The sequence below is a fragment of the Lissotriton helveticus genome, chromosome 10, assembly GCF_964261635.1.
Source record: "Lissotriton helveticus chromosome 10, aLisHel1.1, whole genome shotgun sequence".
NCBI classification, from domain to species: Eukaryota; Metazoa; Chordata; class Amphibia; order Caudata; family Salamandridae; genus Lissotriton; species Lissotriton helveticus.
Window position 1 is genome coordinate 717,649,409 of NC_136071.1, and position 23,952 is coordinate 717,673,360.

General features: G+C 45.6%; 1 protein-coding gene across 5 annotated transcripts in view; it reads left to right on the forward strand.

Moving 5' to 3' along the window:
* Nucleotides 1-23,952, forward strand: part of UBE3C (ubiquitin protein ligase E3C) — a 1,115,457-nt gene that overhangs the window by 48,447 nt on the left and 1,043,058 nt on the right. Inside the window, exon 1 of one of the 5 annotated variants that reach the window (XM_078663266.1) lies at nt 5,174-5,192. The exons of the other annotated variants lie outside the window; for them this stretch is intronic. The gene's annotated coding sequence lies outside the window, so the exon portion shown is untranslated. Of the gene's footprint in view, nt 1-5,173; nt 5,193-23,952 lie in introns of those variants that run through there. 5 annotated transcript variants of the gene reach the window in all.

Genomic DNA, 23,952 nt, shown 5'->3' on the forward strand with positions numbered 1-23,952 from the left:
TAGAGAGAGGTGTGGGTAGAGAGAGGTGTGGGTAGAGAGAGGTGTGGGTAGAGAGAGGTGTGGGTAGAGAGAGGTGTGGGTAGAGAGAGGTGTGGGTAGAGAGAGAGGGGTTGAGAGAGAGTGGTAGAGAGACTCTAACCTGGGACCCCAGTCCCCCAGTCCTAGCCCCAAGGTCGCATCAGGGATACAGGGAGTAAGGCCAGCAGAAGCCATATAAAAGCTTGGCTCGAGGCCCCAACAGGATTTCGAGCTGAGCCAGTCATGCTTCAGTCTCGAGCAGTCAATGTCTGAATAATTCTGTGCCATTTTGTGTTTAGGAATTAAAACACTAATGTCCTGCACGCCTTGCACATATGTGAGTGTTCGGAACACATATGCTCCTGACGAAGGACGTGAGCCCATTTTGAGTTGTGGTATTTCGAGCCAATGTGTTTGTGTGAGGTGGGTCCTGCACGTAATTGAATACAGACTGTTAATTGTGGTGTGCATCTGTGCATTTCTAGGACTTGACTGTTGCTGCTCTGTAGTGTGAACCTCTGGGGCTGCTAGTAGGATGCAAGTGCCTCTTATGCTCATCTCTATGCAACACGGATTCCTCCCACACCCAGGGGCGGCGTGCTGGGAAGTTTCACTGTAGCTTGAGTTGTACTGGCGTGAAGAGTGCGCGTGGAGCTCTGGTGTTTGTAGTGTGGGTGTGACAGGGCGAGGTCAGTAGACAGGGCGAGGTTAGTAGCGTGGTGATCTGTGTATTCAAGGCACTTTAGCAGTAATTCCCTCTTGTTTGAGTATAGCGATGTTGGTACCGCATAGATGTGTGGGCAGTTATGGATATGTGTGTAAGTAGTTGGTAGGCACAGTCAATGTACAGAAGTCAGGTATGGATGTGTGTGTGTAAGTAGTTTGTAGGCACAGTCAATGTACAGAAGTCGGGTATGGATGTGTGTGTGTGTGTGTGTGTGTAGGTAGTTTGTAGGGACAGTCAATGCACAGAAGTCGGGTATGGATGTGTGTGTGTGTGTGTGTGTGTGTGTGTGTGTGTGTGTGTGTGTATAGGTAGTTTGTAGGGACAGTCAATGCACAGAAGTCAGGTATGGATGTGTGTGTAAGTAGTTTGTGTGCGGTGCGGGACAGAGTCCAGCCAATCGGGGCCCACAAAAGCCTTCACGCCCAGAAACTCCATTAAGCGGCAAGGCTTGGAGAACCTCACAAAAGTTGTGGCGGAGACCGGTCTGGGGAGGAGAGGGAAAGGAAGGGAGTCCGGAGCGGAAATGAGATCAAACGCGCGCCTCAAGTAAAAAAAAAAAAAAAGCTCGCGAGTGGTGCGTGCGCAGCAGAAGTGAAAGTGAGGGAAAGGAAGGGAGTCAGGAGGGGAAATGAGATCGCGCGTGCCTCAAGTTAAAAAAAAAAAAAAACTCGAGAAATATTTCTCGCGCAGCAGAAGTGAAAATGATCGCGCTCCAGGTGGCGCCTCGGGCGCTGAAAGCTAGCAGCTGTGTGCGTGCACGCGCGCGTAACCGCAATCGCTAGGCCAGCAAAAGCGTGTGGTAGCACTTTGAAAAACCCACTTACTAAATGTCTCGCAGTGCAGCGCATGCGCTGGCTCAGGCGAGACCTAAAAATGCTACTAGTGGGCCTTCAACACTGATTGTGCCACCCACATGAGCAGCCCTCCAAACGTGTCTCTGGCCTGCCACTGCAGAGCCTGTGTGCGCAGTTGTTAACTACCATGTCGACTTGGCAAGTGAACCTTTTTGCTGGGCCCAAACCTTCCCTTTTACTACATGTAAGGCACCCCTAAGGGTGGCTTTGGGTAGCCCGAGCGGTCTGGTGCTGTATATTTAAAAGGTGGGACATTTGCTTTTTAGTTTTACATGTCCTGGTAGTGGAAAACCGCTAAAATCGCTTTTCACTACGGCAAGACCTGTCCTTTCCAAAGGTTAGCATTGGAGCTGCCCTGTAGCATTTTACACGGGTGTCTTCCAATTGGAAGCGGATAGAAAATTGGAGTTTGGTGACTCTGGACTCACAAATAAAAAGTAATCTTTTAGTGAAGTTGGTTTTTAAATTACAGGCCTGAAAATGCCCCTGTTAAAATGTTGTCATTTTCTTACTTTAACCATTCGGTGCCTTTGCCTGTACCTAGAATACACGTCAGGATTGGATGACAGTTGGGCTTTGTGAATTCACTCTAGACGGTTACAAAGGGTGTTGAGGGGTTCCCTGCATATCCCGATGGCCCATCACCAGGCTGATGGGTCTTCCTGAGCTAGAGTGGTGGGAGGAGTTGACACTTGCACCAGAGTAGGTCTGCGCCTGTCCCCACTCAAAGAACTGAATACCCCCCTTTAGTGTGTCTGCAGCCAGGGCCAAGAATAGTAGAGTTTTGTGCACTACAAAGACCTTTCATTGAAGTCTCCTTACTTCAAATGCCAAACGGGGTATAAGTACTGGACCTCTGACACCATAACAGTAAAAGAAGAAAATAAATTCCCTTCGGTAACCAAATAAAAAATGTGTTCAACCAATCGTCTCAAATAGACCACAAACCATTCATGTCAATCATACGAAAAACCATTTACCTATATTTTCAATGCCAGAAGATAACCACTGACTAATAATGGAATGTCACCTATATTTTATTTAAAAAATGTTGGAGCTATTAAAAAATGTTCATGATACAGAATTCATAAATCTTCATATTATAAAAAAACATATATCATTGTACAGGTAAACTTAGTGTGCACTACACTTACCCTGACTAGAGTGTGGGTCCCTACATGGACAGGGTGCAAACCACTGTCAGCTAGAATCCCCATTTCTGAAAGTCTGCTACTATACACTTACCAAAATCCTACAGCAAACATCCCAAATGTGTGCATCTGTCAAAGTAATTGATGCCTGTGGGATATCCATTTTGGATACCCGCTGGTCTTGGCCTTTGCACAAGATGTTAGGTGAGGATGTTTTCTCAGGGTATGGTAGCATATTGCTGATATTCCTAAAAGCTAAGTGAGGGAACATGAGACAAGGCTCCTTTATATATCCAGTTTGGTCTTATTTTCTGGGCAAGGCGCTGCATAATTGTCTTTCTGAACTGCCCTTTGGTGGAGGTTATGTGGGAAAAAGTGAGATTTCAGACTTTGTTGTGCACATTGAAAGCGTTCCTTTGGCGGAGGCTCATTCGTTTCTGTTACTGATCACATTTTTAGTTGGCTGATGACAGCCAGGTGCAGACACCTTGCAGTCTTGCGTCTCTGTAATGGGTTCTCCAGGCTGGAGACCAACCTGCTATTAGAAGCTTCATTCTGCACAAAGGCTGTGACTGGAGAACAGCTAAGAAAGGACACTTGAGTGGAGAACCACGCCAAATAATTTTTGACTGTACATACAGCCAATCCACATCTCCTGTCTGCTTTTTGTCGTATAAAAGTGGAAGCCCACTTGTTCAAGTTCCAAGCCCTCTGGCTATGGAAGGGAGTGCTTCACTGAGTATTCAGAAGGCTGCGCTGTGCAAACAGAACTGATGTATGCCTGTTGCCTAGCTTCCCATGGGTGAGGGGACATTACTTCAGACTATCGCTTGGTGAAGAGCTGTATACCTGGCCCAAATAGCCTCAAAGCCAGTCCGTCTGCTGGGAGGAGTGGAGCCTGCCAACCGTGCAGAAGGTGCGACAATTTTAAAGGTGCAAGGTCCTCCATCCTGGTGGGGCTTCCAGAAGAGGAAGACTGCGGAGCGCAGTCTGGCTACCCAGATGCTGGTGTGCCTACAGTCTCTCCGAAGTTGTTCCTGGCGGCAACCCTGATTGCTTGTCCTGAGATCACTGTGATTTGAGTCTAATTAGTCTGTGATTGGCTGTCCCAGAAGATGGCCACACCTTAGGAAGGAGATCGACCTGTGCATGACTGCACTGATAGTGGGAGAAACTGCCCATGCAGACAGTTTTCAGTTCATGAAGAATAATTGTCGGTGCCCAATGCCCGCACCGAAGCCAGTGGCCAGCCCTGGTGCTCTGAATACCAGACTGGAATCCACATCATGCCTCTTTAATCATCTACCAGACACTCCCTGACTTTTTTTCTCAGTCTTGCAGGTTCCTGCTTTCTCCCTTTGCATTTTAACTCTTTTGCTCTCTGAAAATGTCAGATGAGAAAAAATTAGTGGCTGTCCGCCAAAAAATGACTGCTGGTGGGGCTCACCAATTACCACCGCTCAAATTAAGCACTGCTTGCAGATCACCTGTTCCAGGTCTAGATCAAGCTTACTGTGGGGATTGGTGTTTCTGCCTGCTCAACTGCCACCAGTTACCACCTGAAACATGAGTTCTGAAATTTCATCTGCTGGGCAAGCTCCTGTGGCCAGTGAGAAGCCCCCTACTGGAGCTTCTGTAGCGCACCACCTTGCAGTAGTAGTAAGAAGAAGGCTGAGACGAAGTTGGTAGCTGCATGATAGTACTGTTCCACTGTCGGTGGTAAAAAATGACCAACTAAACTGTTTGGGAGCTAAACTTGTTGAACTGTATTAGACTAAGCATCAATACCTGAATGGGGGAGATCTGCACCTGAACCATCATCATCCTACTGCCATAATCTCAGGTGGGTGGAATTGCCTAGACCAGAAAGGGGAACCTGGAACTGAGAGCAGATAGAAGGGCAATCCAGCACAACAGCTCCCAATATGTATGTATGTATTTAGGCTTCTAAAGCGAGCACCTACCCCCAACGGAGGTGTCCCGGCGCTAGCGGAGTCTGGTGCGGATGAGGGTGAGTTGGTGTGAACGTGCCACAGGGTGCTAGGGGAGGCTGAAGAGCTAGGTCTTCAAAGTCCTCCGGAAGGTGAGTTCTGATTTGGCCTTTCTGATGTGTTCCGGCATGGAGTTCCACAAGGTTGCAGTTTTGACGGAGAAGGATTGTCCTCCTATTCTGGATTTTGAGAAATGCGGGTTGTTGAGGCGTTTAAGGAGGTTAGATCTTAGGGTTCTAGACTGACGGTATTTACGGACTCTCTTCCGTAGGTATTGACGGCCGATATCATTGAGTGCCATGTAGGCCAATGTCAGTGCCTTGAATTCAGCTCTCCTCCTGACAGACAGCCAATGAAGGCTATGTAGATGAGGGGAGATGTGATGGTTCAGCGGGACGTTTTTGATGGGCCTGGCTGCCGAATTCTGAACAATCTGCAGTTTCCTGAACAGGTAAGCTGGCTGCCCTAAGTACAGACTGTTTGCGTATCGAGCTGTGACGTGATCAACGCATGTACTATTGTTTTCCTGCAGTCCATGGGTAGGAAGTGAAGGAATCTCCGTAGGGCCTTCATTTTCCAAAAGCAGGACGAGGAGACATGGCTAATCTGGGTCTTGCATGACAGGTTGGTGTCAAGTTTAAAGCCCAGATTGCTTGCAGATGAGACTGGGAGGGGGAGGTGGGTTTGAGCTCTGCGGGCCACCAGAGGTCGGGTGTAGGGCTGATTAACAAACAGTACCTCTGTTTTATCCGTGTTCAGCTTTAGGCAATTAGCTGTAGAGATGTCCATGAGACACTGCATAAAGTTAGAGAATGCGGCCTCAGAGCAATCTTGTAACGAGAACACAAACTGCGTGTCATCGGCGTATGAAACAACCTCGACACCGTGTTGCTTTACTAACGGGGCAAGGTAGACATTAAAAAGGGTCGGGATGAGAGCCGAACCCTGAGGCACTCCACATATCAGGGCGCGAGAGGTGGAGGTGTATGGATGTAATTGAGTTCTCTGTGTTCTGCCTTCTAAAAAGGAGGTGAACCAAGCTAAGGTGGTCCCAGTCACTCGCAGCTGTCTAAGTCTGTCCAGGAGGGTCTTATGGGACACCACGTCGAATGCTGCCGACAGGTCCAATAGTACCAGCATTGTATGGTTCCCCTTATCCATTGTCTCCCGGACCGTTTCTGCACCATCAAGAAGTGCAGTCTCAGTGCTATATCCCGCTCAATGCTATAATCCCGCCTTTGAGTACCCACACTACCTCCCTGAGAAGCATGTGACTGCTCCTATTCAGCACCACAGAGAGTCCAATGCTGAAAGTGTTTTACTTGGCCTGATTTGCAGAGCCATAGTAGGATTGGACTCTGAGACATCAAAGGCAAACTACCTCTACTCGCACAGTTGAGACCTAGTAGCAGCTGCTTGTGACGTGGCTTGTCGAACAGTGTCTGGCAACAATCTTACCTATTTTCGGACCTGACTGAACACAAAACTGAAGACTATATCTCCTTCCTTCATTATAGGTCCCCTTGGAACTGAGGAGTGTCTATCCTGTCATAGTTGATGCTGTCTCTGTAATGAACCTGAATCATAAGAGTGACTGGACTGAAGTAAAGCATAGGCATAATGGCGACCCAGATGATGTGCTTAACTATTGGGCCTAATGTTTGCTCCTGACCACTGAATGTGCAAACAAACCAAGTAGGGCCTTTAATCTGTGTGGGCCCTCCTAGCCGTTTGGAGGTTGTGAAGTCACCACACCCTCCCACACCTACTCCCATTTCCACTGACTGTGGATGTTGGTTAAAGTTGTCAGTATGAAGCATGTGGTGTCTTGTTCCACTACTTAAGTGAGAAGGAATTGTGTGCCCAATGTGCAGCAGTCGTTAGATGAGTTGTCAGCCTATCCTGGCTAGAACTGTGTCTGCTCAGTAGTATGCTGGATCCTATCCTATCCCTTCAAAAGACCTAAATGCAATTCAGAGACTCTGTCCCTCACCACCCCTTGTTGTAAATTATGTTGTCCACCCTAAGCGTGGAAGGGTATACTCAGACATGAGTCCCTTGCTCATTGCACCATCAGGATTCAAGCAAGCCGGGCCGAAGACAGCTGTAATGCCAGAAACCGGTCCCCGGAAGCTTGTTTCCTTCCCAGTGTAAGAATTGGCTTTTGTAGTTTGGTTTGCCCTGTTCCCATCATGCACTGGGACAGGAACAGACAAATTTGCATACAGCCAGGTTCTGAAACTGGGATGGTGCAATGAGCGAAAAAACGGTGTTGGATCTAGCCCTGATCTTTGGACTGGGTGAGAGTATTCTGCTTAATTCAGAGACTCTGTCCCTCACCACCCCTTGTTGTAAATTAAATGCAAGCATGGGCAGCAAATAGGGTGCAACTTTAATGCAAAGCCCCACCTATGTCGACTGCCATTCTTTTAGAAGTGATACGTCTGGCAATACGTCTGGGAATGGCCCCTGCAAAAACACTTGGTCTTTTTTGAATGCATGTTTTTGGTCCCCACCTGCCTTGTGTTCTTTGCCCATTCAGGAAGCCACATCCTGGGGCCAAAAGGGTGCCACAGCGAAGTAGGAAACACAATGTATAAGGGGCACTCGAGAGGCAAAAATACCAGAGTTGTGGGCAGGGGTACCGCCATAACAGAATGTAGCATGACTCTTCTCTTCTGGGCATCATGTCTCTGTCTAGTACTAAACTCAACTCAAGATTTGACATGCCAGCTATCCAAGAATTGCTGAGTCTGAGTAGCTTAAAAAAATCGATGTAATTAAAACACATATACATTTAAACCTCCAGAGTCAGTCAGTTTTGTTTAGTGCCAACTCAAAGTACTGAGAAATGGGTCTGCCCCATGCTTATCCGCTCTTGGTATGGGGTGAACATCGGTCCTGGTGACTGCAATCAACCCTCTGTAATCCAAGCAGAACCTCATCTCAGGTTTCCCACCTTTTGAGTGAGGTCTGGGGACCAGTACCACTGGGCTGGTCTAGGGACTATCCGAGGGCTCAGTCACCCCTAGGTCTAGCATCCTGCTTACTTCAGCTTTGATGCTGGCTTTGAGTTGGTTCGTGAGTCGATAAATCTTTTTATTGACAGGGAGGTTTTCTCCAGTGTCCACATCATGGGTACACCGGTTTGTTTGTCCAGGGGGCAAATAAAAGAGCTCTGCAGTCTGGCTGAGGACTTGCCTGCAGTCAGTCTGCTGCTGTACAGTGAGAGTGTCAGACAGGACTACACCCTCCACTGTACCATCTTGTGAGTTGGTTGATAATAAGTCAGGAAGGGATTCCCTTTCCTCCTCCTGTCCTGCCTCAGTGACCATCAAAATGGTCATGTCAACCCTGTCTTGGTGTGGCTTTAGGCGGTTCACATGGAGTACTCTGTGAGGACTCCTGGGAGTGCTGAAGTCTACCAGGTAAATAACTTTCCCCTTTTTTCCAAAATGAGGTAGGGCACAGTCCACTTGGAAGACCCCGTGCAGGATGGCCAAACAGGAGCTTAAAGGGATTGAAGACAACTCCCTTCTGAGGTACCTCTCTGTATGCAAACAAGAGGCATGGTAACAGAACATCCATCTCCTTCTGAGATTCTCTGGGAGTTCCATGATAATGATCATGCCCTTAATGGTCTTGTACCAAGCTATTAGTCTGGGGGTGATTAGGGGCAGTGAATTTGTAACTCACTCCACATTCACCCCACATAGATTTTTGGCATGCGGACATGAAGTTTGTCCCTCTGTTACTGACCACCGCCTTAGGAAACCCAACCCTGGTTAAAATGCCAACAAGGGCCTTTGCCACTGCAGGAGCAGTTACAGTCCTGAGGGTAATTTCCTCTGGATACCTAGTGGCATGGTCCACTACCACTAGAATAAATCTGTTTCCAAATGCAGTCGGAGGGTCAAGGGGACTAACCGTGTCGATCCCTACCTCTTAAAGGGAGTCCCAAACACTGGTAGTGGGATTAACGGAGCCTTTGGTTGCAAGCCTGTCTTGCCACTGGCTTGACAGGTTGCACAGGTGCGACAGAACACCTTTACTTGTTTAGACATCTGGGTCCAATAAAAATGGTCAACCAACCTTTCTAATGTTTTGGTTTGTCCCAGATGTCCAGCAAGGGTGATGTCATGTGCTAAAGTTAAGATGAACTCTCTGTATACCTAGGGGACCACCACTCTCCTGGATGCCCCTGGTTTGGGGTCCCTGGCCTCAGTATACAGGAGCCCATCCTCCCAATAAACACTGTCAGTGCCACTGGCATCTCAATCTTCTTGCCTGCAGCTTGCTGCAGACAAGAGTAGGGCATCTCTTTTGCTCTCGGCATAGCTCTTCTTCGGAGGTTCCCCCTGCATCAAGAAACTCTGCGATTTCAGGCCCAAGCTCCTCAGTTGCAGTTCCCTCCATAGGCATCAGGGCATCTCCCTGAGGAGACTTCGCCCCCTTATCCTGTGACCTCTTAAAAGCTATGTCACCAGTCTTCTTGCTCTTCCTCTTGTTTCTGAAGTTTTGGGCCATAGTTTCAGGCTTTAATTCTTCTTGACTCCCCTGACATCCCTAGTTGTCACACACCTACTCAGCGAGACTCCGCATTTCTGCATGAGCCTGCTTCACTACTTATGCCCATGCAGAAGTCTCCAGATCATTACCTAAACAGACACTGTACTGGTATGGCAGGAGTCACAACCTCCTTCTTCTGGACAGTAACTCCCTCCCACTCTAGGTTCATCAAAGCCATTGGACGAAGCCTCTTCTCATTATCAAATTTGGTGAATAACACAGGGGTCATTTGGACTGGGGAAACCAGTTGAGCCACCATCATGTTGACACTGGTACCTGTATCCCTCAGAGTTTCTACTTCATTTCCATTGATGCGTGGCCTATACCTTGGTCTATACCTTTGCAAGCTTGGGGGTAAGACTGTGATGGCTTCAATACCCAGCCCTCCAAGGGAAACTAAAGTAGCCTCAGTGTAGCCTCTGGTCTTTCCAGAGTACACTTCTTCTCCCTTCCCAACACTAACTATCCACTTGGACTGTCCATCAGTGAGGGACTTCTTGGTGCATATTGCATTACCCTTCTTGTGCCCTGGCTGATTACAGGTATAGCATGTCCCAGCCTTCTTGGGATCCCAATTTTTACCTTGGTGCCTCTTTCCTTTGGACAGGGAAGAGTCTCGGGCCCACCCTTCCGAGAAGTCTTTTGTGGACCTTTAGAGAATGCTTGATTTTTACCAATATCAGTGCTCATCTCCTTCCTTTGTTGGGAAGTCTGTGCACCCTTCTTGGGGTCACCTCCACCTTTGGTCTTTTCTGCAATAGCCTGGATGTGACCCATCTATCTTCCTTTCTCACCTTCTCTCTGGGAGAGAACAGTTCAGAATCTACTAGGTGCTATCGCAATAGTTCTGTGATAGTTAGTCAGATTGTGTGCTTTCATCAACAAGTTATAAAGACCGTCTTAAGTGTTCAGCCTTTTACCTTCTTCTCAGACCTCTAGTGCCTTGACTGAGGAGCCAACAAAGCCTACCCAAGTTTGTTTTTTGGCCTTTTTGGGTCTCTCCAAACTTGACTTGTACTCCTCTATGGAGAGTACAAACCCTTCTGTGAGGGGTTCCTTCATGTGCTGATAACCCTCCGCCATATCCTCATTATGGGTCATATGTCTATCTCTGCCCTTCACTGAAAGTAAGTCCCAAAGTAGAGAGCCCTGGTGCTGGCAACCTACTCTCCTCATTTTCTCGCAAAAGCTGCAAACCACTTATTAATGTCGTCTTCATCACTGTACCTGGGCACAATCCCTTTGGAGATCTTGGAGTCAAAAGACTCCTCTTTTTTCCTATTTACATTGCTGTCACCATCTTTGGGAACTAGGCCCAACCTAACCCTTTTTACCTCAAGGGCTAATCTCTTTTCCTCTAGTTCAACCTTTCTCTGCTCCAGGGAGATTTGGCCAAGCTTGTCCTCGAGATGTCCTACCACTCTACCAGTAGGAGGGGTACTAGAGTGATTACGGTCACTTCCTGCTGGTGAGGGGGGTCTGGCGAAGGGTGCAGAGTTTTGGGTTTCACCTTCTTCCACAGTGTCTATTTGTGCTAGGAGGTTATCCTCTATCTTGACCTCAAAGGTATGACTCTCCTTATTCTGCTCTTCCTCGTAGGCACTGAGTGCCTTCTCGAGGCCCTCTTTCTTGGCAGTAGCTCTGAAGTTAATGAATCTCTGACAGAATATCGACGGACAGAAAATCGACCTACAAAAATATCGACACAAAAATATCGAAGTCAAAAATATCGAAGTCCAATCTACATAAATGTAAATACAAAACTATCGAAAAAAAATAGCGAAAACAAATATCGATGTTAAAAATATATTTTTTTTAAATGTTTTAATATTAATGTAAAATTAAGTAAATACATATAATTAAAAGAAATATAGTTAAAAATATTAAAACATATTTAAAAATAATAACCAATACATATAATGTTAAAATAAATTAAACATATACATATAAATTAATATATATACTTACTCCACATAGTGCAACAGTAGGGAAAGCGTTGGATAGCGTAGGGGCAAAAATTACTATTCCCACTCCAGAGAGTGCAATAGCAGGGAAAGCGCTGGATAGCGTAGGGGTAAAAATTACTATTCCCACTCCAGAGAGTGCAACAGTAGGGAAAGCGTTGGATAGCATGGGGTAAACATTACTATTCCCACTCCAGTGAGTGCAACAGTAGGGTGGTGCACGTGAGGAGGAATAACTGGGAAAGGGCAGGAGCGGTGTGGGAAGTCTATGACTATTCCTTCTGCCTCCTTCCAACCCACCCCGCAAGCCGGTCCCATATCTGGTGTAGCCACGCTCCTCCTGAAGCGTGGCTAGGCGGAGCTTGTGGCCGTTGGCCTCCTGGCTCTTCACAGGGTCTATTCTCCGGAAGATTCCGCAGCAGCTCTACGTCTCCTGGCATCTCCGTCTGCTCTCGAGCCGAACTCCTTAACAACCCGGTCTCGCGTCTTCCGGGTTCTTCTGCCTCACTCCTCCAGCCGGGGCTCCAGGGGATTGGTTCAGGGTCGAAGACGTCATCTCCCTGAGTGGAACATTCACTGAATACTGCGGCGTTAAAGAGACAGGACTCTGAAGCATGAGGGCAGGGGTCCCAAGATGCACTGGGTTCGCTGCTCCAGTCCGGTGGCTGAAAGGGAAGGAGCAGTTTTTTTAAAATTTGGGGCGGACCACCACTCTTCCGTAGGTATATCTCCCTTTTTATCTGGTTCCTCAGAGTGGGGAGCGCCTACATCGTGACATATTCCCACTCCAGAGAGTGCAACAGTAGGGAAAGCGCTTGATAGCGTAGGGATGAACATTACTATACCCGCTCCTGTGAGTACAACCGTAGGGAAAGCGTTGGATAGCGTAGGGGTAAAAATTACTATTCCCACTCCAGAGAGTGAAACAGTAGGGAAAGCGCTGGATAGCGTAGGGGTAAAAAAAATGTATTCCCACTCCAGTGAGTGCAACGGTAAGGAAAGTGTTGGATAGCGTAGGGGTAAAAATTGCTATTCCCATTCCGGAGAGGGCAACAGTAGGGAAAGCGTTGAATAGCGTAGGGGTAAAAATTCCTATTCCAACTCCAGAGAGTGCAACTGTAGGGTAAGCGCTGGATAGCGCAGGGGTAAAAATTCCTATTCCCACTCCAGAGAGGGCAACAGTAGGGAAAGCGTAGGACAGCGTAGGTAATTAGAAAAAAATGATTTATTAATACATTTACAAAAAATAAAAAATATATATCAAAATTCATAATTACTTTAATACTATTAAATACTTCTCACCCTATTCCCCAATAAACATACAACACACTCCACAAAAATTTCACACAGTTTAATTTTAAATTAATCAATAATAAAAATTAATTTACAAAGAATTAATACAAATATAGTTATTACCAATAACAATAAATACTATTTATTAAAAATTAATAATTAGTTAACAAATTACTTCCCAATACCAATAAATAATATTTAATACAAATTAATAACCAATTAATAATTAACAAAAAATAATTATCAATACCCATTTTTTAAAATAAATTACTTAATTGCAAATACATTACTTCCCACCCTATTCCCCTATAAACCTACAACTCACTCCAATAATAAATGAATACAAACATATAATTATCAATTAATATAATGACCAATTAATAATTACCAATAAATTAATACCAATAATTAAAAAATAATTATTACTTAATTATAATTAAATTACTTCCCACCCTATTCCCCTATAAACCCACAACCCGCTACAGAACTTAACACAAAATTTAATTAAAAATATTTAATAATTCCTAAAAATTATTCAATTTACTATCATTAAATTACTTCCCACCCTATTACCCTATAAACCCACAACCCGCTACGGTACTAAAACGCAAAATGTACTTTAAAAGAAATTACTAATTTCTAAAAAATGTATACATATATTTAAAAAAACATATACATATTAAATACATACTAAATATATAACACTAATATAAATATCGATATTATTAACATCGATAATTTAATTATCGATATTACTAACATCGATATTTCCAACATCGATATTTCTCACCCTAAGTTAATACCTCAAAGATGGCACAGTGCTCTCATATAATTTTTTCTTGAGAGTGGAAAAAATGGGCATACTGAGATTCAGTCCATAATCCATTGTGCTTACTTTATCTAGTACGTTGGGGTCTTATTAAAAGTTACTAGGAACGTTTAAAGCCCTTTTATTCTAACTTTCTAAATCAGTGGAACTTGAACTTGTGCTGTTGGAATGGGGGTCTTCACAGGGCCCTAACAATTCCAATGAAACTTTGCTTTAGAAAAATCTACCAACAACTTTCCAAAGACAATATTGAGGATTTCTTCATGCACAGAAAAATACACTTAAAGTCAAGTTGTACTGTGAAACACAAGTTCTAGATCCCAAAGCTGAAATACCAATGTAGCAAGGTACTCATTTTATGTGGTACGGGAGGTCTTACCGTGTAATATTGACACGACACCCAAAAGTGGACCTCTGATTAACGCTAGTAATCCATCTCTCAGTCCTGGTAGAGTGGCAAAGAGCAGATCATCTTACTTAGAGGAGCATGTGTATAGCATTTTACAGTACCTACAGTGACTATAAGTAATTGACACAAATTGAAAGAAATCCGACACCAATTTATGAAACTAGAGCATACTTTTATATAAATTTAGACACCAAAATGAAGTTAATACAAGGCGGATAACCAGATGTTATTTGGGGCGGATGGAGCTAGCGGGGTTGAAGACAATATATTTTGTCTTTTGTATATTGATCTCCAACCCCCAATGCCTACAACAACCATCAAGTATTCTCTGGATGCCCATGGGGGATTTAGAGAGCAGTAAGGTGTTATCTGCGAACATCATTGCTGGAATTAGCTTGTGTGCTAGCTTGGGACATCTATGTCCCTCAGTTCGCTCAACTCGCCGACCAGTCCGTTGATGTAAATACAGAACAAGGTAGGAGCGAGCACACAGCCATGTCTAACGCCCCTGTTGATTGGAACAGGCAAGGTGAGTTCCCCCTTCCTCCCATACCTAATTTTGGCAAAGTTGCCAGTGTGGAGCCTTCTCAGCGTGTTCAAAAGATAATTGGCTATTTCAAGTCCGCTCAACACCACCCAAAGGGCATCTCTGGGAACCAGGTCAAAAGCACTTTTGAGGTCCACAAAGACCAAATACAGACTACCACCTTCCAGATACACTAATTTCCAATAGAGGAGTTGGAGCCTAAAAATCTGACCTATAGTTGATGTTTTTCCCCTAAAACCAGCTTGGAGGGGGCTCATTAATCTTATGTTCCTCCAACCATGATTGCAGGCGGTCTAGTAGAATCCTGGCAAAGACTTTTTGCGATACGTCTATCAAACTGATCAGTCTGTAATTGGTAGGTGATAGAGGAGATCCCTTTTTGTATACCGGGAGGATCTCAGCTCCAGCCCAAGTAGCAGGAAGTGCCATCCCTTGTTGGATGGCATTAAAAACCACCCGTAGATAGGGACCCCGGATGTTGGGTTCGGCCCGGAAGAGATCCTCTGGTATCTTGTCCAAACCGGCAGCTTTACTGGGAACTATTCTACTTAAGGCATTCATTGATAAACTCTGCCAGGTAATCTGCGAGGCAACTGAATTAAAGTTCAAGGGTGGCAGGGTGACTATGGTCTGGCTTCTAGCCTCGGCACAGGTGAAGCGTAAAGAGCCAGGAAATGCTCTTTCCAACAGTCAGCCGCTCTATTTGACCCTAGAGCCATCTTTCCAGTGCTACTACCTGTGGTTACAATGTTCCACTCAGTTTTCATGTCTTTGGTCACAAGGGCCAATTTCAGACTTTCCCATTGGTTCATTTCCAATGATGTTTTTGCAAGTGCAATGGTGGTTTTGAAGAAGTCCTTGCTATTTTTACTTTGGAATTACACTTAGATTTTATAGCCTCAATCAGGCCCTTATTTGCCTCCCGACAACTACCATTGAACCAGGTCCTCTTCAACTTTGTCCCTCCCCCTTGGGTGCACACTGGCCAGTACACGTCCACCAGCTTTGCGGTTATGGACTCCGTAATCTTAGCAACATCTACTAAGGATGCAGCGATATCTGCTGACTTTACAAGCTTTGCCAGAATCTCAAGAATGGGTATAATAGCTTTGAATAGAAGGGCCATTTTTTGGGCGATTGTTCTATCCATGCCCACCTGACTTTGCGCCTGTCGTTGGTAAGTGTCAATCTATTATTGATTATTAGAGCTGGATCTGGGGTTCCCCCGATGGTTGCCAAAGACAGCTCGAGAATTAAAGCGTTGTGGTCACTATCATGACATGGCCTGACCGAGAAATCCACAACCCTGCCACACAGCCTGGTTTCTACTAGGATGTAATCTATAATAAGAGTGACCAACTCTGTTGAAGGTATGCATCCCGGGAGGGTCAGAACTAGTTCTGCCATTGCAGGTTCGCAGGGAATATTCTAGGGTGAGTGCTTTAATCTGGAGAGCCAACGGTGTCCAGGCCCTAATTGGGGAAATATTGGAATCCGGGATGGCCCTTAGCTCATCCTCCTCAGTGACAGGTGTGCCATCAAGATCTTTCATTGGGTCGAATTGGCAGTTAAGGTTGCCCCCCAAAACCACCATATCGTTGTTAGAAAAACTAGAGAGCAGACCGTCAAGTTGATCTACGGTCGGGGATTCTTGGCCGGTCCTCACTGGCCTAGAATAGACGTTAACTAAAGCTAGTTTAAAATCCGGTGTAAAGGTCAGCTGGATGCACAGTATATCAGGTGAGCAATGATCCACCGGGGTTACCGTGCAACCTAGATGCAAATCCACCCACGTACAAAGCCCCCTGGAGGGTCTACCCCGTCCCCTGGATACAGCTGGTATTTCGAATGATGCAAACCCCAGACGTGTGGCTTCCTCTGTAGTCCAGGATTCCTGAATCATACATATGTCAAAAGTATCCACAAAGACCTCCCAATTGGGGCAGCCTAGTTTGCTCTTAAGACCTGGCACGTTCCATGATAGAACCTTAAGTTTGTTTGGTACTCTTTGGTTAGCTGTGTTGCCACCTTGGACATCATGCACCAGTGGAACATCTGGCTCTGCCGGTGCAAAGTGGCACTTGCTCAGTGTCTATGGATGCTACTAGGTTGGACCTATTAGCTGGGTTACTAGGGATTTCCGGTAAACCAGGCAGGTGAATAAGGGCATATGGAATGGGGGTAAAAGGATCTTTATCCAGGGGCAATGTGTTCTACTTGGGGCTAGAGGTTACTGATATGCCGCTTTGCAGTGTAGGAAGAACAGCAGAGGCGGGATACACATTTGCAGGGTTAACATTAAGATCATTTTAATGGACCTAGTCACTTTGGTTATAACATCCACAGCCTTATCCGCTATGGCTACTCTCTCCTGCCATCCTGAGAACCCTCCCAGCCCCAAGTCAATCAACTTCTTCCAGAACCCCTAATCTGTTTGCCAAGGGCAGATTAAAAATGTGTGGTCTCGAGTGAAAAGGTCCCTGTCCCAGTGTTAACTGATTCTGGTGCCAATCATTCTGTGGGTGCCTGTTACCAACCATGGATTTTGAAATATAAAAATATGTGAGCGGAAGAGGTCTAATTGCAGTGCCTGCTACTTAAGAAAGATGGTTCAAATGCAGGAGATGTTGTGCAGATCATGGGTTTCTAATATTGATTATAACACAATCCTCTCGAAGATCTTTGGGCCTGTTTCCCACCAAATCTACCCTGCGAGTCATAAGAATTTCATTAGCATTTGAATAAGCATATTGGCGGTATCTAACACGCCAGTGCAAACATTTGTGTTTGAGCTCAAGCTGGGTCTCCTTCTGACCCTCCTGGGACTCCTGCGAGGACAGTAACATATTGGATTGAGGTTGGGGGAAGCTTAATTGTTGGCAGATCAGCCCCATCCCCACCCCCCAGACTCTGGGGCCCATCTTTGGCCAAACTATTTACCAAAGTACCCTTTGTTGATGGTACCCTTTCCCCTAGCTTAGGACCAGCATCTTGAATGTTAATAGCCGGGGCCGGGGGGACGGAAATCGCCACACAAGATGTATTTGGCCTTTCCATTGTCTCAGTGATGCCAGAAGGTATTTGGCCAACAGGTTCAGTTCTACTCTCTCTAGCCGATGAAGAGTTTCTAAGAGATTTTCCTTTATCCGTGGTGCATAAGTTGGCCAATTTATCTAGTCGAGCGAGCACTGAAGCAAGTTCATCTCTCACAATGTCTTTAATTTGACCATGTAAAACTTCCATCAGGGGAGCCACCCAGGCTGGGAGTGACGTATCCGATTGCAAACTATGCCCCTCAATCGAGACCTGGTCGGTCCCAGTTCCCGTATTAACCAGTGTTCAATCGTTAGACTTTTTATGCTTGGCCCTCACCTTTATGGACTGTTTCGTTTTACTGTTCATGATTATGCCCTTATTGTCACCCGTCCTCCATATTGCTACTTCAGGTGTGGTTCCTGTTTCCACATCAGGTGCTTGTACAGACAACACCGGAGATCTTTCCAGTACACTATTACTTGTGGGCGAGACCCTGTCTGTAGGGGCACGTTGAAGGTCAGGGGTTAGTGACAGCCGACATTCTGTAAGTTCTATCTCTGTAGCCACCACCCCAATGGCCCTCCGAAGCATCTTGTCAATAGATGTCTGCGGAAGGGGCGGGGGTATGGGCTGTGGTGGTGCATGATGGTTTACGTTGGTAGAGCGCTTCCCCAATATTAGTAGTTTGCTGTACACGTAACAAAGGCACCCGGGTTCACTCGTTTACTACCCAGCCGGTCACAAATAAGACTCACTGGGTCTTGAGATGGGGGTTATGAGAGAAAGTGACAATCATAAAACGACTTAGCAGATTATCAAAACAACTTAGGAGTTATAGTTGGACCGGCCCAGGGGACATCAATGGTCTGCGAGGTGGTTGACCCTGGATACAAGCATGATGGGATCCAGATAGTAAAACAAGGACAACGGGGCAGGCAGCAAAATGAAGACTGGCTTCCCGCACTGCGGGAGCCCGCGGAGATTTTTAAAGCGCCTCCGGGCGCAGAAGAATGTCGGCGGTAACGGTCGCATTGGAGGCTGGGGCTTGTGGTTCCGGTCCCCCTCGGGTACAGCAGCTCAAAGGGGCAGGCAGCAAAAGGAAGATGGGCTTGCCCCACTGAGGGAACCCGCGGAGATTTTTAAAGCACCTCCGGGCGCAGAAGAATGTTGGCGGCGGCAACGGCCACGTTGGAGGCTGGGGCGTGTGGTTCCGGTCCCCTCAGGTGCAGCAGGACAATGGGGCAGGCAGCAAAATGAAGACTGGCTTCCCGCACTGCGGGAGCCCGCTGAGATTTTTATAGCACCTCCGGGCGCAGAAGAATGTCGGCGGCGGCAACGGCCGCGTTGGAGGCTGGGACTTGTGATTCCGGTCCCCCTCAGGTGCAGCAGGACAACAGGCAGACTTTAGGGACCAGGTAACTGAAGGAGGGGCCTCCTTGTATGGCCCTTTTAATTCTAATGGCAGAGGCCAGCATTACGTTAGAGGACTAGAGAGCCCTAGATAGAGTATATTTGGTTGAATCAGGTGCCAAATATAGTGTGGGTCTGTGTTTGCAAAAGCAAGATAGCAAAACAGAGAACCTTGAATTTAATTTGTCTGGTAACCAGCAACCAGTGCAGGCTGTTTAGATAGGTCAAGATGGAATTATGTTTTGAGACCTACTTATGCAGTTGAGTTGGGCCGCAGCATTGTGCATTCTTTACATCTCAATAACGTACAGGAAATGCCAAGATACAGGACGTTCCCGTAGCCCACAACGAGAAGTTATAATTGCTGGGAACACCGTTTTCTTAGTAGGAGGTGGGAGAAACTGTAGACCTTTCTTAAGGCACCTTATGAGATCAAAGCAGCATGAGGTCAGAGTCCTTATTTGATGACCTGGGGTTAGATTGTGTTATAACAAGATGCCCAGGTCAGGTTTTTCACTATTTAATTATGAGTTTGGAAGATTGAAAAGGACACTAAGGGTCCCATTAGCATGGCGGGCGGATCGACAACGCCTGACCGGCGGTGGTGATCCACCCGTCAAAACACCCCGCTGGACGGCTTTTTACCCCCGCCACATTAGCATGGTGGGGGGTACCGCGGTGGACGGTCTTTTCACCAGTAAGCAATAGTCCTGATTGCCTACCGGGCGGAAAAGGTCCATGATTTGGTGGCGGTGCCTTGTAGGCACCGCCATCCATATTAGTCTGTGGCATTTTCAATGCCTTTCCATGGCAGAGACTCTGTCATGGAAAGGCATGCAGGTTTTGCTTCTGGGGCCCGCTGCGGGCCTTCAGGGGGATGGTAGGGTGGGGGGGCTGCACTTGGGGGGTACGTATGGTACCCCCAACATTGGCATCTACAAGGTGAGGCGCCGAGTGGTGCCTGTCACGATGTGCATGCCAATGCACAACATGCCCCATCAACATTGTGGCGGGTGCTGCTTACAGCACCACCCGCCACAGTGCTGACTATGCGGGATGCGACCGCCAGGGTGACCGTCGTATCCTAATCTGCGGGACCGCCACACCCCTGGCAGCTGGTCCCAGCACCGCTAGGGTGGCGGGCGGATCCTAATGGACCCCAAAGCGTCTAGCCACCAGGCAGTGGACCAGACATTAAGCTGGTTCCCTACCTCCATCACTTCATCTTTTCTGCCATTTAAACCTCAGCCAGTTAAGGCCCATCCTGTCGGCCACAGTGGTTAGACTGTTTCTCAATTGGGAGTAATTATTCCCTGAATCTTGTATAAGTGAAATCCCAAGCTAAATGTTATTAGCATAGGTGAGAAATATAAAACCAAAAGATTGTATAATACCTGGCAGATGGAGTCCATATACATTAAAACAGTAGGATTTAAGGAGAAACCCTGAGTGACACAGATGACACTGGTAGAGTAGTAGGTGCAAAAGGTTCAGCAGAGACTTGAAACGAAGCATGCCATACCAGGGCATCTTTGCCGACTCCACAGTCGAGTAGTTCCACAGACTTGACTTATAAAACACTGTAGCAAAAGCAAAGGCACTAGAACAACCCAGTCTTCCCACAAGAGATGGGTAAACAATATATATAACAAAGCACTTTTGAAGGAATTATTTGTGGGATTATTTACACCTTAATTGGTTGAGGTTTGTCAGTAAGATCCAAACTAAGGTAATGTCAATGAATGAAATAAACTCAAATGAATAGGTGTACTCTTGTGCTTGAATTAAAATACGTATACTGGTATAGTAAAATATGCAGCAGATTTGTTCAACACTAACAACAGTCAACTATTGAGTTGTGTAAATTTCACATCAATACAAAATATCAAAAGTACATGTGCAGTCAGATACAACTTATTTAGAGAGTAATATCAATAAGAATAAACCAGCTAGAGCAGAAAACTTAACTGAATGTTTTTAGCCTGTTAAAAAAAGCAAAGTGGATCAGTGAAGTCTCGGTGAACACATGTTGACATTACATGATGTAGAAGAAAAATGTTTGTATGCAGAAAAAGACTTGAACCAAACCATCATTCCAATTAAAATTCAGTTACCCAGTACCCCAATTTAAGCCTCATCAAAAATTGGTTTTGGACTAGAATTGTGAAAGAGAAGATTGCCTATGTGTGTGTGGAGGCAGTAACTAATTTCAACCCATCAAATGTATGACACTACACTAAACAAAAAAGGCTTACTAATTAAGCTATACTCTATGCCAGTAGTTATAGGATTATTGGCTCAACGAATCAGAGGAATCTATAATTAAAAGCTATTGGATAGCAAAAATTAATCAATGTCCACGGCTGCTTAAAAATATAGCGTGGTAGATAGTATATGGCTTATTTATAAATGTAAGCTGTGAAAGATCATATTAATCACCACACACAGAGGAGGTCCCAGGGGTAAGTTTATAGACCCTACTGTTAAGCCCCCTGTACATAAGTGACACCAACCTAAAATTAACAGAGAGTCAAGAAACAAACAAACAATGTACCCAAATAAAGATGCAAAGGAAATAGTTATTAAACTATACGAGTTCCCATCAGTCTACCATCGAGACCGCCCTTCATCATCTGGGATCTCTTGTACATAGATTCTGTCACATTAAAGGGTAAAAAACCTGAGCTGGCAGATGACTAAGACAGGCGCAGGAAAAACCACAATGTTGTTTGCAGATGTGAAACAGAATGGCGTGTCTGGTTGGGAACTGAATAGCAGTGCGTGAAAAAGATGTGTGTTGTGAAAAGAAAGAGAAAAAGCTCTAAAATTAGGTAGTGATAGTGAAAACAATTTTAATAAACACCCTCACACTCCTAAATCAATAAAATCAGTGCAACAGTGGTTTAACAAATAGCCACTAAAGATGTAAGGTCGACATGTTTCTGCAGACGCACGGAGTCTAGCGATCTCCTGCTGCTTCTTCGGGACCATTAATGCTACTGCTAGAACAAAATAACATAAACCATATCACCTGAAAGTGTATGTATAATCATCTTCTCATCCTAAAAATAGGGGAGAAAATGATAATATAAGGGTACAGAGTCATGTATACATATGATTTTAACGTGCACCTTGTGTGCCAACATTATTATATGCTAGTCATAAGCCATTATTGCCCAGCACTTAGACCGTCAATCAGTCACAAATCACCAATTCAGCAAATTTGTAGGTTAAGGTTCACTCACCCACTTGATGGGAAGGAACAACTCCACCTCACCTGGCACGAGCTCAGGTTAATGGATGCACCGCACTAGAAAAAGACAACAAATAAAAAGATGTATCTACATCTAAATATATTCCTAAACTCACCAGTCTAAGCATGCGCCGCACCAAGCGTCACATTCCTGCCAGTGCCACGACACATCACCTAGTCATGTTAGCTGTATCTTATAAATAGATAGTTACAGGTCGGTTCAGAAGCTGAAGAAAGTCACCGATCCCTGTTTCATACACATGTGAACATGCGCACGGACTTATTATAAATAAATAGAAAGGTACAGGTCGATCGACTTAGATGTCGGAAAAAACCACGACCCCTCTCTCTCACACAAGCATGTTCACTGTCTTACCTCTCCGTCGATGCACCGGTCGTCCCTCTAAGCTCTATCGTAGGGAGGAACCGACCCGGTGCACCGGCGAGGTAAATAAGCCTCCCTCACTTCCGCATTCGGAGTATGGTTTGGCGCAGATGGGGAGTTGGATTTCATTTGTCTACATGGAGGGATGACTAGCCGAGTATGGTTTTCACCATATCCATCTGTCTCTTATTAAATGAACGAGAGAGCGGGGAAACTGTGGATACTTTTTGTCATAAGAGGGCGGATATTGATCGTCAGCTTATGCTTAAAATGATTAAAAATTAATAAGGGTGAAGAAACGATTAATCTCAGTGTTTTTAGCACCATTACCGCTTTCACTGACGTCCCCTGCTTTAGATCATACAGTAAGAGAGTACACTTCCCGGCACAAACAGGGTGTCTATCATTAAATACGTCTGGGATATTGCGCTCTGAGCCAGCACTGGGCGCGGGCGCCAGAGAGGTAGTATCGCGGTAAACAATGATATCGGAAACTACATTTCTCATCACTAACAGCGCACCTACCAGGGAGAATGCGCTTGACGTCACTACGCATAGGGCGCGTCGGGCTACGTCGCACTCCGAATGCGGAAGTGAGGGAGGCTTATTTACCTCGCCGGTGCACCGGGTCGGTTCCTCCCTACGATAGAGCTTAGAGGGACGACCGGTGCATCGACGGAGAGGTAAGATAGTGAACATGCTTGTGTGAGAGAGAGGGGTCGTGGTTTTTTCCGACATCTAAGTCGATCGACCTGTACCTTTCTATTTATTTATAATAAGTCCGTGCGCATGTTCACATGTGTATGAAACAGGGATCGGTGACTTTCTTCAGCTTCTGAACCGACCTGTAACTATCTATTTATAAGATACAGCTAACATGACTAGGTGATGTGTCGTGGCACTGGCAGGAATGTGACGCTTGGTGCGGCGCATGCTTAGACTGGTGAGTTTAGGAATATATTTAGATGTAGATACATCTTTTTATTTGTTGTCTTTTTCTAGTGCGGTGCATCCATTAACCTGAGCTCGTGCCAGGTGAGGTGGAGTTGTTCCTTCCCATCAAGTGGGTGAGTGAACCTTAACCTACAAATTTGCTGAATTGGTGATTTGTGACTGATTGACGGTCTAAGTGCTGGGCAATAATGGCTTATGACTAGCATATAATAATGTTGGCACACAAGGTGCACATTAAAATCATATGTATACATGACTCTGTACCCTTATATTATCATTTTCTCCCCTATTTTTAGGATGAGAAGATGATTATACATACACTTTCAGGTGATATGGTTTATGTTATTTTGTTCTAGCAGTAGCATTAATGGTCCCGAAGAAGCAGCAGGAGATTGCTAGACTCCGTGCGTCTGCAGAAACATGTCGACCTTACATCTTTAGTGGCTATTTGTTAAACCACTGTTGCACTGATTTTATTGATTTAGGAGTGTGAGGGTGTTTATTAAAATTGTTTTCCCTATCACTACCTAATTTTAGAGCTTTTTCTCTTTCTTTTCACAAC